Source organism: Petromyzon marinus, chromosome 14 (assembly GCF_048934315.1).
Source record: "Petromyzon marinus isolate PM22_M1 ecotype Great Lakes invasive population chromosome 14, UKy_Petmar_22M1.pri1.0, whole genome shotgun sequence".
Classification (NCBI taxonomy): Eukaryota; Metazoa; Chordata; class Hyperoartia; order Petromyzontiformes; family Petromyzontidae; genus Petromyzon; species Petromyzon marinus.
Genome location: NC_133680.1, coordinates 5,139,459 through 5,155,590, shown reverse-complemented (window position 1 = coordinate 5,155,590; position 16,132 = coordinate 5,139,459). Strand labels below are relative to the sequence as shown.

At 44.6% G+C, this 16,132-nt stretch overlaps 1 long non-coding RNA gene across 1 annotated transcript in view; it reads left to right on the top strand.

The window, feature by feature from the left end:
- Nucleotides 1-16,132, top strand: part of LOC142924574 (uncharacterized) — a 50,869-nt gene that overhangs the window by 11,542 nt on the left and 23,195 nt on the right. The window lies entirely within an intron of this gene.

Below are 16,132 nucleotides of genomic sequence, written 5' to 3'. Positions count from 1 at the left end.
TTCACGACCAATATAATCCATAATCAACGCTTTTTGGGGGGGGGGGTGGGGTTAGAGCATGTAAATATAAATACGTCATTAACCCACCACCACCTGACACAGCCAATTAACAGGAAGACTTCTCCACAATTCCGGCAAATCGCCTGATGAAGCTGGTTGTTGTTGTAATCACCAGCGAAACGTCCTATTCAAATTGTAAATGTTGTGGGTTTACTCTCCAAACACACCGGTGCTCTCAACAGTTACTATTTGTCACGTTTTGCTTACGTGAAAAACCTTACTAATTGGCCGTGTCAGATGGTGGTGGGTTCATGACACATTTATATTTACACGATCTAACCCAAAAACACCCATTTATTATGGTTGTTAAATATAGTTTCTCCGCTTTTAGAGTTAATTTTGTACCGTGTCATGCGAAGAAATTGCATTAGATACTTATATGCATGCCTCCATGCGATATATTTTTGAACTGGTTAGGTCACAACTTTCACATTAGCAGACTTGAGCACGGGTCTACAGAGTGAGCAATGAGTGGATTATTTGATTTCAAACGCGGTGGCCGCAGCCGCCATCCCAAGGATGTGGAAAGGTCACAGCTGCAGTGGATCTGTTGTCTGCTGTAGGGAATGTTAATACCGTACAGGCAGCCGAATATCCAAGGTTTAAGTGGTTTGGGTCCCATCATATGGGTGGCTTACCAGAGAAAGCAAAATCACGGGAATGTCTTCACAAAATTGTCCGTTGCATGGGTGGTAGGCAGGCAGGTGAGCGAGAGCTAAGAAGGTAGGCTGCCTGCGATGATGAATACTAAGCTAAACCTTTTTCCAGACAACCTCTGTATCACTTACAAAGATTACTTTTTTTTTGCTTCGTGCTTGTGTGTGTCAGGCGCATTTTATTGACGGGGCAACATTATAGAGCTCAAGTGAATAAGTGAGTACGGATGTCGCTGTCGCCCTAAGTCGCGCGTTCTCACTTTGGCAGCGCTGAGATCCCTTCCTCTCTCGTCTCGTCCCAAACACATTTCAACCGAGTGCCCCTTAACGGCGCTCGCCTGATGAGTCCATCACGCCCGAGCACCGGCCGTTAGAATAAAATAACAGAACACGCGACGAGGCTCTGGCGAGTATCCTGATGCGTCCGGAGTTCTTCCGAGGACACGCTCTCGAAACGTGTTCGGCATCATCGTTTTACAAGTCGGGGGGGGGCGGGCAAAACCGACTCCGCGAAGGGGAGGGGGGCGATGGGATGTTACGGCCAGCGGAAGCAATGCTGGGATGGTGCCGTAAGCATTGAGTAAGAGAATAAAAGCTGCGTCTCATGGCTGTGGAGGTGCTGTAGCCGAGGGGGGTGGCGCACCGGGAAGTTTGGGCTGAACGCTTGACTGGGGTCTGAACACGGACCTCCTCCAAAGTGCAGTTATTTGCTTTTTTTCCCACTCCCGTGGCTATAGTGTCTGTCCGCTGCTGCACATGCCATTTCGAACTTATTTATCATATAAATGTATTTTTATGTACATTTTTTTTAGATATGATAGTTATATATATATATAACATTTTACTCTAAACATTATCCCAATTTTCTTCTACCCTTGCAGAAAAATATTGTCGTGGAGGGAGCTAAGGATTATTGTCTACTACCCAGTTTGCCAAATGGGCTGGAGGCCATTCCCCCCACCCTTAACCCCCCCTCCCCACCTCCCCACCTTCACGATTACATTACCTACAGTCTCACTATTCTCAAAATTAGCAATGTCAATTTTGCGCATCAATTACCATGTTATTGTGAATTATATTTATTTTCACTTTAGTCACATGCAGGCGTGTACACGGCAGAGGTAGGGGCTGGTATGGATGGGGGGGGGATCAGGCAATTTGCATCGCATTTTAAATAAATGGCTTTTTCCCTAACGTCTTCAGCATATCTAACGCTCACCCCACCACCCTCCCACTCCACCAGTGCAGTGAAACAGTGGCCGTGTCAATCGCTGAATGCCATTTACACGCAGTGGTGTTACACGAAGCATTAAAGTCAGATCACGGTGTAAGAAAAAAACTGATTAGTGCCGGGCTTTAATCAAAGCGCTTGTAAGGCGAGCGCCTACCTGAAGCCGTGCTGTCATTCATGCTAAGGGAAAACGCCGCCCTAGAACTGTAAAGAGACCGACTTGTGGCCCACGTAATCCATCGAAATAATGGGCCCTGGGGTGGGTAAAACTCAAGGTTTTATATGCAACAGTGATCTCTGATAATTAATTCGCACGGTTGGCACTAATTGTAATTGTGGGGGCTCTACTTATTTGGGTCACTCTTTTATGTGTGTGTGTACACAGTATACTGTATATATTTAAAGAAATCACTGCAGTGAATATACCTGTTTCGAATAATAATTATTCAAATTTATAATGCGCATCCCATCGTAGGATCCCAATGTGCAATGCATGAAAAGCAGGAAACCAAAACAGAACCAGGGCAACCAACCAAACTTAAGAGGGAAGGCCACTTTAAAGAGATGGGTTTTCAAAGCAGACTTAAATATACCATAGCTTTTGCTGCTGGAGACATTTTCAATAGGGAAAGTTAATTGTATTATATATACTCTTTGGTTTTTTCGGTAAAGTCACGTACTGTGAGGGAAAAAAGTATTTGATCCCCTGCTGATTTTGTACATTTGCCCACTGACAAAGAAATTATCAGTCTATAATCTTAATGGTAGGTTTATTTGAACAGTGAGAGACAGAATAACAACAACAAAAATCCAGAAAAATGCATGTCAAAAATGTTATAAATTGATTTGCATTTTAATTAGGGAAATAAGTATATGACCCCCTCTCAATCAGAAAGATTTCTGGCTCCCAGGTGTCTTTTATACAGGTAACGAGCTGAGATTAGGAGCACACTCTTAAAGGGAGTGCTCCTAATCTCAGCTTGTTGCCTTTATAAAAGACACTTGTCCACATAAGCAATCAATCAATCAGATTCCAAACTCTCCACCATGGCCAAGACCAAAGAGCTCTCCAAGGATGTCAGGGACAAGATTGTAGACCTACACAAGACTGGAATGGGCTACAAGACCATTGCCAAGCAGCTTGGTGAGAAGGTGACAACAGTGGGTGCGATTATTCACAAATGGAAGAAACACAAAAGAACTGTCAATCTACCTCGGCCTGGGGCTCCATGCAAGATCTCACCTCGTGGAGTTCATGAGAACGGTGAGGAATCAGCCCAGAACTACACGGGAGGATCTTGTCATTTATCTCAAGGCAGCTGGGACCATAGTCACCAAGAAAACAATTGGTAACACACTACGCCGTGAAGGACTGAAATCCTGCAGCACCCGCAAGGTCCCCCTGCTCAAGAAAGCACATATACATGCCCGTCTGAAGTTTGCCAATGAACATCTGAATTATTCAGAAGACAACTGGGTGAAAGTGTTGTGATCAGATGAGACCAAAATGGAGCTCTTTGGCATCAACTCAACTCGCCGTGTTTGGAGGAGGAGGAATGCTGCCTATGACCCCAAGAACACCATCCCCACCATCAAACATGGAGGTGAAAACATTATGCTTTCGGGATGTTTTTCTGCTAAGGCGACAGGACAACTTCACCGCATCAAAGGGACGATGGACGGGGCCATGTACCGTCAAATCTTGGGTGAGAACCTCCTTCCCTCAACCAGGGCATTGAAAATGGGTCGTGGATGGGTATTCCAGCAAGGCAATGACCCAAAACACACGGCCAAGGCAACAAAGGAGTGGCTCAAGAAGAAGCACATTAAGGTCCTGGAGTGGCCTAGCCAGTCTCCAGACCTTAATCCCATAGAAAATCTGTGGAGGGAGCTGAAGGTTCGAGTTGCCAAATGTCAGCCTCGAAACCTTAATGACTTGGAGAAGATCTGCAAAGAGGAGTGGGACCATATCCCTCCTGAGATGTGTGCAAATCTGGTGGCCAACTACAAGAAACGTCTGACCTCTGTGATGGCCAACAAGGGTTTTGCTACCAAGTACTTAGTCATGTTTTGCAGAGGGGTCAAATACTTATTTCCCTCATTAAATGCAAATCAATTTATAACATTTTTGACATGCGTTTTTCTGGATTTTTTGTTGTTATTCTGTCTCTCACTGTTCAAATAAACCTACCATTAAAAGTATAGACTGATCATTTCTTTGTCAGTGGGCAAACGTACACAATCAGCAGGGGATCAAATACTTTTTTTCCCTCACTGTAGGTATAAAATGAAATAAATGACGTTTCGGGGATAATCTCTGCGTATGTTGGTATTTGTATCTAGGCATGTATATTTGTCCAGAGGACTCCTTATGTCAATGAATGAATGCTTCATTTGAAAGCTTATAATATGTAGGTATCTCAAAATGTGTATATTGATTTATTCAGAATCGTTATCTATCCTGGAGGATTCTGATGAGCTATGAAGCTCTTTTACCAACGAGGTCGAAATTATGGAAGAGCAATTGGCCTTTGACCCGCTATTTTGTGTTGAATCCAGAGCAGTATGGATTAATCCATCCGTGCCGTAATAGGGATTGCAGTTCACGATATATTTTCAATTGCAACTCGCTTGAAGGCCTCTTGCTGTTTTTAGAAACCTGCCTTTGCAAAAGAGACGGCTTCTTACCCTGCGTCAGTTTATCACAAACTGCATGAAACTGGCACCATCACACGTGGCAATGCAACTTTTCGGGAAATAATAATTAATTGTTTTCGTGAGAGCTGCTGAGAGGAAATAAAAACTGATAATTTTGTTGGCGATTCTTGCTTCTGTCAGCTGCGGTGGCAGTGGTGCACGAGTGCAATTAACAACAACTCAACACATTCGTCAATAAGACTGTGGCCTTGATAGAACAAATATATAAAGTAATCGTCGACGTTTCAGGCAATGGTCCATATGCATCGCACGTAAATATATTTTTTGGAACACAGAAATCTATTGTCCTGAAATACCATTTATTTTTTTAAGGCGACAGTGTTGTTGAGGAATGTATTGAGGTTGTTTTTTGTTCACGGATTAGTAAAGATGTGGTCGCCAAAAAAAACCCAAACTCCAATGTTCCAGTGAAGAGGCGGGAAACTCCGGAGGCTTTGCTGATGAGACGTGAGGTCGCATGCGGCCGCATGCCGGGCTACATCACACTTCCTCCATGATTTACTTTAACTTGTTCTTTTCAGCCCAAATCCGCCCCCCCCACCGCCATCTCCTCGAGAGGCTGATAACACTGAAACTACTTGCCGAAGATTATGGACCTTGTTAGAGCGAACTTGTATATTTATTTCAGGACCTAAAACGGTAGTCAGAAAGAAAACTAATAATAATCCATAGACTGCAGCTTTCAAGTGGCATGTAGACATCTAGAGAAAGAGACATTCTTAAAATGACAGCCATTGTGCAGTGATGCCTCCGTAATTCCCGTCTATGAGTGGTTTTTAAACAGAATTGCCGACCTGAGTGCAGAGGAATAACACATGATAAGTATCGTTCTGGCCTTTGTTGATCGACTGCTGGATGAGGGCCTCCCCAAAGCGTGCGGTTTATTGCCATACTTCACCGCATTGATCAGAGCGGATCGGTCAAGAGTGGGGGCGCATAGGCATGGAAGCATAGAAGTACTGTACAGTAAAACACTGACAACATGTTTGTGCATGATAAAAAAAAAACAATTAACATTCTCCAGGTATAACCCTTCTTAGCATGGGAGATAGGATGAGATGGGGCACATTCTGGCTAATTAATTGCTCATAGGCTGCACACAAAGATAGTAGCGGTGCTGAAATGTTAACTAACTCGCAAGGCATACAGGAGGTTGTGGGTTCAATCCTGATCCTGACGTATGTATAATTGGAATTTGCATATCTCTCTCCCCGTGGTCACGTACATTTTTCTCCGGATCCTCCGTTTTTTTTCCCTCCACACTTAGAATCAACATGCGTTTAGAGTATTTGCCTCATGTACGTTTACAAATGATGATCTGCTTCGTTGAGCTGCTACCATTTGTGATAGCCAGGTCACATCTTCAAAATAACTACGTAGCTCATTGGGCCTTATCTGGTAAAGTCACAAAAATATATTGCAACACTTGATGCAGAATGTTATAAATGTCGCTCAACGGGACCCTGCTGCCATGATGTCACAGTTAGCACACAGGTTGTAACGGTTTGATCACCCGGCGTGCCAGTTGAAACGATGACGCGGATTTATTCAATCCCTGGCCGCCTCAGTCCACGCAGTCGTATTATTGGGTGCTCCACAGTTAGCGGCTGGACGAGAGGTCGTGTGTGTGGTGGTGGTGGGATAACGCGTCTGGCCAGCGTGAAAAAATCGGCTCCCTAGTGCCCCCCTTTAATGGAGGCCCTTCCACCAGCAGTGACATTTGGCCGCTATACATTTCCGAATGATAAGCCACTTCGTTGAGCTATCGTTTTCGACCAGTCGCTTCTGAAAATGAGCTATGTAGCCCAGTAGGCCTTAGCTGGTAAAATAAATAAAATGTTTAGTCTCGTGTAGATGCTTTCACTGCCGGTTCTGCGGGCCGCATTGCTTCCTTGTGGGATGGGAAAGGCTCAGCCGGCATTGAGCCTCCAGCGCATTTAGTAGTATTTACATATTTTTTTTGGACGCGTATGCAGCTTTGTTTGCCGCTGAGATAAAGAAGCACAATGGCACTGCATTAAGTACTTCTTCTACTGCTGCTGCAGATGACAATCTTTGTACGCGCGTGCCTGAGCACCCAGCTTAATATAAGATGCAGCACTCTGAATATGCTCGGCTAAAATGTTGACACATTTCACAATGTGTGTCTATTTGCCGCCGTATTTCATCCCTCCTTGCGATGAGAAAAAAAAAAGAAATCCGCAGAAATAACAGAGCAATCGCGTAAACATAAATCTTCTATTCTTTGGTTCTTTCGGTAAAGTCACGTAGATAGAAAAATAATAAAATGAGAAAAAAAATCACTACGTTTCGATCGCAACACAAGCAATCGTCCTCAGGTTAACAAATACAGCAGGTGGACTGCTGAGGCAGGAAGAAATATTGCGAGAGCTACTGCAACCAAACGTTATATATGTTTGAGGTGGGTGGGGCTAGAGATGGAATTTGCAAATAAATGCCAGGTCGCAGAGCCAGGAATGGCTCGGCTAATTATGTCTGTATTAACCACAATACTTGTGGTCAGAATGTAAACAAAAACATGGCGATCGGTGTTACCTTGGTGTCGCGGCATCTCTTCAGAGAAGTGAGCGACTCGGGTCAGATGAGCCTTTTTGTCTCGGAGTCTGCTAAAAGATCTAAATGGTTGTGTAAATCTTCTGGTTTTAACCTTGGCTTTTCAAAGGTTATTTAGTAAATTATTATTTGTAAACAATTGTTATTTTACTTTGCAGTGTTTCATATTAATATGCAGGTTTTAAAAAAATATATATTATTGTTCTTTCAGAAGGTATATAGTTATCCAATCATATTCGTATGTATTATTACAGTCTCGTAAGAGAGTCTCACTGAGTCTCAGGCCTCTTTTTTAAGCTGGGCCCCCGTGTCAGATTGTGGGGCCAGTTTTATTATTGAGCATTTGGCACATGAGGAGGACATGGTGGTGACCCGAGGACTCCCACAGATACGAGGGGATCTCACCCACATCTGTACTGCCATCTTCTGACCACATCGCAGCCCCAAACCTACGAGATCCGGAGTATTGCCAGGCACTCCCATCCAAGTGCTAACCAGGCCCATCCTTAGCTTCTGACATCTGACTTGACTGGGAGCATTCGTGTTGCGTTGCTTCATTTGGCTGTAGGGAAATCAACCGGAATAACATATTGTGTTGGCACAGTGGCAGAGATATTGAGTGTGCAGTAAGTGCAACTGCGCCGGAGACCACAAGCTTTCGGGTCCCAGACGCCAGGCTTCGAAAAGAGAAGGAAATTTGGTGGTAGGGCTCACCCATTTAATTCCTTGTATCAGGGCCTATGCCGGCTGCACTGCTGGTCTAACAGGATCCATCGCTACTACTGGGGTTGCTGTTCTCATGAACTTCACTCGTGGATTCCTCCATCCAGACTGTGCCATCTCATCCATCTGGCTGGCGTTCAACCACCACACTTGCAGGCCACACCGCATCTGTGTTTGTGTCTTCTCTTGCACTGCTCCACTTTGGAATCCCCTCCCCCCCCCCACCAACACCCACATAGTCTCAATTCCCGAGTTAAAGATACAGTAAGTATTAACTCTCGTCTATTGTAGCCTCAATCGAACTGCGTGCTGGCTGCTTGCTGCTCAGGCAGCTCAACTTCGAGCAGGCCGCCACGCGAGCGAGCGAGCCTTGCGGTCTCCTGGCCACACTCAGCAGCCTGACGAGCTTTGCTGGTACAGATCAAGGCAAGGCCATGTTGTTTGTCTCCCCCTCCACCCCCCACGCCTCCCTCCACCCCCCTTCGCCTCCCTCCACCCTCCTCCACCCTCCACCTCCCTCCTCCACCCTCCACCACCCCCCTCCGCCTCCCTCCACCCCCCTCCGCCCTCCACCTCCCTCCTCCGCCGTCCGCTCCCCTCTGCCCTCCAACCTCCTCCACCCCCCCGCCCCCTCCGCCCCCCTCCCCACTTCGCCCCCTCACCCGTCTGCCTCCATCGTGCTGGGGCGACCAGCTCGGGGCGCGTCTTGTTCACTCAGCTGCCGGGATTCAAATGGATTCCGTGTTGCGCTGGTGGATAATTATCAGACTTTGTATCTCAAAGTATAAAACTGCCACAGGGTTACAAACTTTAATTGTTTTAGTTTTCTCTTTGATAATAATATGGGGCACGTAATTTAATGGCGGTTTTCATTGTTTCCAAGTGGCTTTGATCATATTTGTTTATAAGCTATATATGGTTTTTTTATAGTTTTGTTACCAAATGAGTAAATTAGTTTAAGGCATTACGCTAATTTCATTTTGTTAACGCTTTTTTAAATAAGTAATACAGTGTATCTGTGTTCATTGGAAATATTTAAATGCTCTATGTAACATTACCCAGTTCTGATTTAAATGCTTTGGTAGTTGTTTTCTTATTCTGTCTGTTAATTATTGACGTCTTCAAAGGGGAAATTTGAAGCAGTGTGAGAAATTCCGCACGGTAATTGTATCCATCCTCTTGATATTACAGCAAAGACAAAGATCCCCCGTATAGCCTTTAACAGATTGTTGTGGCAAGTGCTGTAAGCGAGCACCTAAGAAGGCCGGCACGGCACACGAAGGGGTGGGTGGCCAACACCACGCCCGGCCGCCTTTGTCTCCTTAGTGGCAAATTTACACACCGCACCAAGTACTCATTTGAGGCTGAGTCGACCTAGGGGAGGCCCATGACCGGTTCAGATAATCGCCACTGGTGTAGGTGGCCGTGAGCGGGAATCGTAGCGAGGCGCGCTAACCGCTGCACCACCGCTCTCTTGATATGACAGCACTCCACCGCACACGGACACGCCGCCGTGACTGGCGCGTTCAATAAATTCCGTGGCACTTTACGTCTTCATCGAAACCAAAACAACAACATTGTGTGCCCAATGAAGAAAAGAACAAAAACAAGACTGTAACGGTGAGCACACTGGACTTGTAAATCCAGGGGTCGCCGGTTCATTCTGCCAGCAGGGCAGTTGAAACGATAGTGAACATTGATTCAATCCTCCCCCTCTGCCTCTGGTTCACCCAGCATAATAAATTGGTGCACCACAACTAATCGATCGGAAGGCTGCACGTGGTAAGGCAACGTGTGAGTTTTTGCCTCCATATTTTTCAAAACGCCTGCTCAGCGTGGAAGAGTCGGCCAAATATTGCCTACTCTTAATTCATCGATGCCCTTCCACCAGCAGCAGTGTGAGTAGGCAATTTCAAGGGCTGCTCCTTTAACAACCGTTTCAACAAATTACCCTTTTTGTAATGAGCAATGATACCAATACCATATTATTGTTTGGTCTGACCATTTTTATATTTCTTTTACAGATTCATGGATTGCGTGTAATATATTTTGTTTTGCCACAAACCCAAGGCTAAGCATTTCAAATGCGCTGTGTTGTTTACGAAGGTTTGATTCGTCTGTATATGCATTGCGGGTGCAGTGGTTGATGCAGTGTTTAACGATCCGGGCTACAAACATAGCCACCCCGGGTTCGATTTTTCGGCCACGACTAACATCATCGGCGAGCAATAGCGAAACTGGTCCCATCCCCTTCCCCCTCTTCACTCAAACCTGCAATGACCAGGATGGTGAAGTATGGTCAAATCAGGTATGGAGAAGCTTTCATCCATCGGTGGATTGAGAATGGCCTGCATGTGTTTGTATTCGTCACGCATTTGTATTAACTTGATGTGAACAACTAAGCAGGTGTAAAAGAAAGCCGTGTTTAAATCCACAGTAGCGCATACGTATGAAATGATTGTGCTGACAAATTACCTGCTGTTGTAGAAAAGTGTATATAACTGTAATTGCACTCTCTCAGAAGTTTGTAATTTCAAGAATACGGTGATTATAGCCCACATTACCCATTTCCTGCTAAGAAGTGTGAAAGCGTATGCTCACGTCCGCGCAATCACACTCTGTGCAAATTTTCCCAATTGATTGTTCGAGGTTACAATTTGAATGGAACGATTGGCCCTGGGCGAGGTGCTGTCAAATTGCGCTCTCCCTTTATAGCCCAGTGAGCCAAAGGTTTGGCGGGTACCACCTGGAGTAACGCATTCTGCATATATCTGCCATGGGCAGTATCCAGTGGGCCGGAAGCTTAGTGGACATACCATCTGTTTTATATAAACACTCCCGAGTTATTGTTCATATTCCGTCGGTCTCATATGAACATAATGTTTTGTATTAGGTACATATTTACATACAACAATATACTATTGTGCCCTACTCTAATGGCATTAAAACAAAACGTTGGTGTCCTTGCCGTCGTTTATATTTGTGATCCGGCTAGAAATTCGTTGTTAGCATTTGCCGCCATGGATGGTACTAATTAAGCCCCCTTCTGTGCCGATGGCTTGAAAACCACGAGAATAGCGTTTTACATTCCCAGCGAGAACCCCGCTTGCCGTTGCTCGTGCCCAGGGATGCAGCCTCATTTTTGAAGTTTTGGGGGTGTGTTGCTTGTGAATGTTTCCGCAGGGAAACTGGGTTGATTACAGATACGATCGGCGAAGTTCGCCCCCAAAATTCGTCATGGATAAGAGGAGTTATGCGGCATAATTATATTAATTCTATGCCCCCAGTGGCTCCTGGGTGTTCATGAGCTACCGTGTATTTATTCAGCACAATCATCATTTGTCACCTTGATGGAGGAAGATAAATGCGGACGCAAAAAGACCGTGTTTTTGACCAAAAATTCCGTGTTTTTGACCAAAAATGCGGTGTTTTTGACCAGATACCAGTGTTTTTGACCAAAGATACCGTGTTTTTGACCAAAGATACCGTGTTTTGACCAAAGATACCGTGTTTTTTACAAAACATACCGTGTTTATGACCAAAGATACCGTGTTTTTGACCAAAGATACCGTGTTTTTGACCAAAAATTCCGTGTTTTTGACCAAAGATACCGTGTTTTTGACCAAAGATACCGTGTTTTTGACCAAAGATACCGTGTTTTTGACCAAAAATGCCGTGTTTTTGACCAAAAATTCCGTGTTTTTGACCAAAAATACCGTGTTTTGACAAAAAATACCGTGTGTTTTTACCAAAGATACCGTGTTTTTTACCAAAGATACCGTGTTTTTTTTACCAAAGATACCGTGTTTTTTTACCAAAGATACCGTGTTTTTTTTACCAAAGATACCGTGTTTTTTTTACCAAAGATACCGTATTTTTGACCAAAATGCCGTATTTTTTTACCAAAACTACCATGTGTTTTTGACCAAATATACCGTATTTTTGACCAAAAATACCGTGTGTTTTTGACCAAAAATACCGTGGCTCTCTCTCTTCGCCAGTGGTTGTGCGCCTGCCAGTGCTTAACAGCCACCATACAACGAGGTGAATGCTGATTATCTTGTTAATGAATGAACCAATGGTTTTAAAATGTTTCCATAATTATTATAAAATCAGTGTGCTGTATTATGTTTTCCGATAAGAGAGCATGACATAGACAATGAGCTGTGTAAGCGGATTTTTTTTAAATTGAAATGTGGGCGTTGAGAAAATTGTTGAAAAGTCACCTGGATCGATATTAGGTCACGGAGTTTGGCAGACAAGTCTGCAGAAAGACCCACTCAAGGCAAAGACGGATGGAACATTGGCCTCAAGACAGAAGAATGTTTATTCAGAAGGAGAGCAAAGGAAAGGATGCGGATCGATGACCACCAACTTAAGAGATGGCACAATCGATTGGGCGAATAATTTTCCAATTTTGAAGAGCTTCTTAAGCACTCCACCCACGATTGTATTTATGCATAATGCAACAATTTTCTTTAACAGTAAGGTAAAGGTGCGGCCTTGCAATTGCTCGTTCATGCCAGTGCTGGAGGAAGGGCCTCCACTCATGGAAGCTCTAATGAGCCGCCACTAGAGAGTGTTTGGCCTACTCTTCCATGCTGGCCATACGTCTTAGAAGTGGTGAGAGTACCCACACTTTAGCCCACCACACGCGATCTGCCCATCGACAAACTATGGCGCACCCATTTATACCACTTGATTGTAACAGCATAACGTAAATAAACATTAATTCAATGTTGAATTAAAGCTTTCGTGACTGCAGGAATTAATATTCGTTGGGTCTTTCGGTAAAGTCACGTCGATAGGTTCAAAGAAAAGAACAAAAAAAACAAAATAACGGCGACGTTTCGATCACAACACAGGCGATCGTCATCATCTATTTAAGAAGAAGAATGCATCATTTAATTTTCTTTACCGATAAGGGCTCCCGTCAGGGCACGATGTCATCCTCAGGCATTTATTACTACTACCAAATAAGCATTCGGTGTTGTGACCTGAAGGGTTCGCCACGGCCGAAGCATGCGGTCCCGCAATATTGCGTGAGGTGTCAGCACCCCGCAGTCGAGAGTTCGCGTTCATCCAATTCGCCGGATTGTCATGCAGCTCCTCGCGCACATGGAAGGCGTTCTGACATGTTTTTCATAATTTCATTTTATTTATTGATAGAAATTATTTCACCGGGACATCGTCTCGTAAATGCGGAGTTCAATTTTAATGAGAGGTCATAAATAGCGACCGCCATAATTGCACGGCCTTTATGCTGCCTCGTCTCTCTCTGTATCTCTGGCGCTGTCTGATGCTCGACTGTCACGCGTCTTGCGTGAGTCTACAGGGAAGGTCCCCGCTACGGATTGCTTTTCACCGGTGGGAATGCTTCCCACCGTATGCTTCCCACGCACAGGCGGTGACCGAGAGGTCCATATTTTTTGCACGTGACTGACACAGCCTGCCTTTACGCACACATTAATTGAGCTGCATGCTAAAGTACTTAGATTTTAGTTTTTGTTGCAATTCCACGTGCGCTTCGCACCCGTGGTGTAATGGGTGAGCATATTGGACTTGCAGAGCCAGAGGTCGCCCGGTTCGATTTGACCCTCCGGCGCTGTCGCTTGATTCCATGAAATATGGAGGGATTATGCATGAATGGGTTACCGCATGGGTTACCTCACAGTGTCCAGCATTGGGTGTGGTTGTACGTGAGCTAGCGTGAGACACGTGGTGTTTTAACACTTGCAGCACGGGACCTAGCACGGAATTGAAATCGCGATTATTTACGTCGATTGCCCTGTTCCGTACCAATACCGATACGCGCCATTCGCCACGAAGTGACTGTGACGTCTCCATGGCGTCTGTGCCAGGCCAGGTCCACTTTGAGGCCACATGAAGTGTCGCAGGCTTGCTTTCGACATTCACACGGCCCACGTACATTCCCAGGGTAACCTTATTTGGAGCATCGGCACGCCTACTCGGCATTATAATTTCATCAGAAATATTTAACGGGGTCTCTTTCGCTTAACTGCGCCGCCAGTTGTAACATTGGGGCATCTCGCCCAGCTTTGTTCGACCAGCCGTAGCAATTTGGTGCACTACAATGGGTGTGTTGGGGTAAAGTGTGGAGATAAGAGGTTTTTTTTTTAGATTATAGCGCGTAAACGTGTCGTTAAACCCGCCACCGCCCGATACAGCCAATTAGTAATGTTTTGTCACGTAAACAAAACATGCCAATTCGTTACTAGTACAGCACACCGGTTGTGTGTTGGAGAGTAAACCCCGGTTTCTTAGAAGAGGTGGCTACTCCCACCCTTTCTAAGACGTTTGGGCAGCATGGAGGTTGAAGGTCTTCTACCAGCAGTGGCGTGGGCAAGCGATCGTAGGGGCAGCGCCTTCACCTTCAACGAGATGTGAACGATGAAAAATCGTTGCACGAATGGCTGTATTTGTCTTGAGTGTATGACAATACCTACAGGCAAAACCCATTGATTCACGTGTACACTATGTGCATGTAGAATGGTTCAGACAATATTTAACTTCATTGATTTTTTTTTTCAACAGTGAATGTTTCAGGAGTGTAACAACGTTTTTTTTTGTCTGAACTCAATTTACTCGACTTAAAAAAAACCACCTCCAAGTTCTACCTGCACGAATAGTATAATGGACCCCTGAATGAAGACACACACAACAATTTTTATTCAACGAGCAACTAATACCCAAAATCCCAGTGCCTCTGCACTCACACCAGATGCAGGTTGCGAACAAGCTTGGCGCAGACCGAATAACGCGAACGATAAACGCTTCGTAAGTGTGGAGCTGTTTTGTCAACCCACCGTTGGATGAGGGCCTCTTGGCACGGGCTGTGAAGGCCATGGGAATACAGACGTGGGAGCAAGAAAGTGAGACGATAGATTTGTTTTTTCCCCCCCGCAGGGCCCTCTGCAGGCCACCACGTAGCGATGCAGCACTGTCCAGGCTGAGAATCCTGCTTAGCTTCCGATATCTGACGGGATCAGGCGCATTCCCGGTGAAATGATCATACGCATTCACGCTTTATGCTGCTTTTATGTATTTTTTTTCTTTTTAAAAAACAACCACTGTATTGCCTAAAGTTCCCTCTCCATGGCAATGCTCTGATTTTGACAGCTATTAAGTTACAGGTCAGCTTCGCAAAATTAGTGTGGTAAACCAAGCATGGGTAAAAACATGAGTGTTGCATGGTCGAGGGATTGTTTATCATGTAGGCACAATGTATGCCATTCTCTTATTTAAATGTTCCTTGAAGCCATATCGTTTGAATTTATGCAACAATGCTCAATTGTTTTCTCATTTTGTTATCAAGCACCCTTTAGAGTTCGTCCCTACAGTGGATAATGGTGCAACATGATGCATCTTTATGAAACGAGTTAATTTACGTGTGCCCTGCTAAATGAGCTGTCCAAAAACCGCGAAAGTAAAGTGCACTAATTGGCTTCCATTTATAATTATTTTAAGTTAAATGGTGAATTATTTGTGGGTGCCGAGTGGTGGATTTTAATGTCCTCCGACTCATCTCACTCACGTCTTGTGGTTCGAACTGGTCACTGATGTTTGCAACTCTTGTATTATATTCTTGGTTCTTTCGGTAAAGTCACGTAGAAGGGAAACAATAAAATAATAAAAAAATAATACAATTCTCACGACGTTTCTACTGCAACACAAGCAATCATCAGGTGTGAAAATGTCTTTCTTGCTGTGGTTGAAACGTCGTGAGAATTGTTTTATATTTTTATTTATTATTTTATTGTTTCCCTTCTGCGTGCATTTACCGAAAGAACCAAGAATATGAATCCCTGCAGTCACGAAAGCTTTACATCTTGTTGTATTGTTTGTTTTGTGTACGTATGGTTCACAAGAAACTCTTTACCGACGAACAACTTCGGATATTGAGTCCCTCCATCGCGTGCGTCACGTTTTGCAATTGCTGGACGGCATCATCATAGCACGCGTACTTTGTGATGAATACACTGTGTTATGGCACCATCTAGTGGACACGCTGGTCACGTGACTAGTGCAGTTGCAAATCGGTAAAGGGTCATCTGGGCTTGAACATCGGCCAGTTTCCTTAATGCATCCCCTGTTTATCATGTGCCTTGGCATGCTCTTAGCAGCATAGGTAGTTTTAAGCCAAATGCAT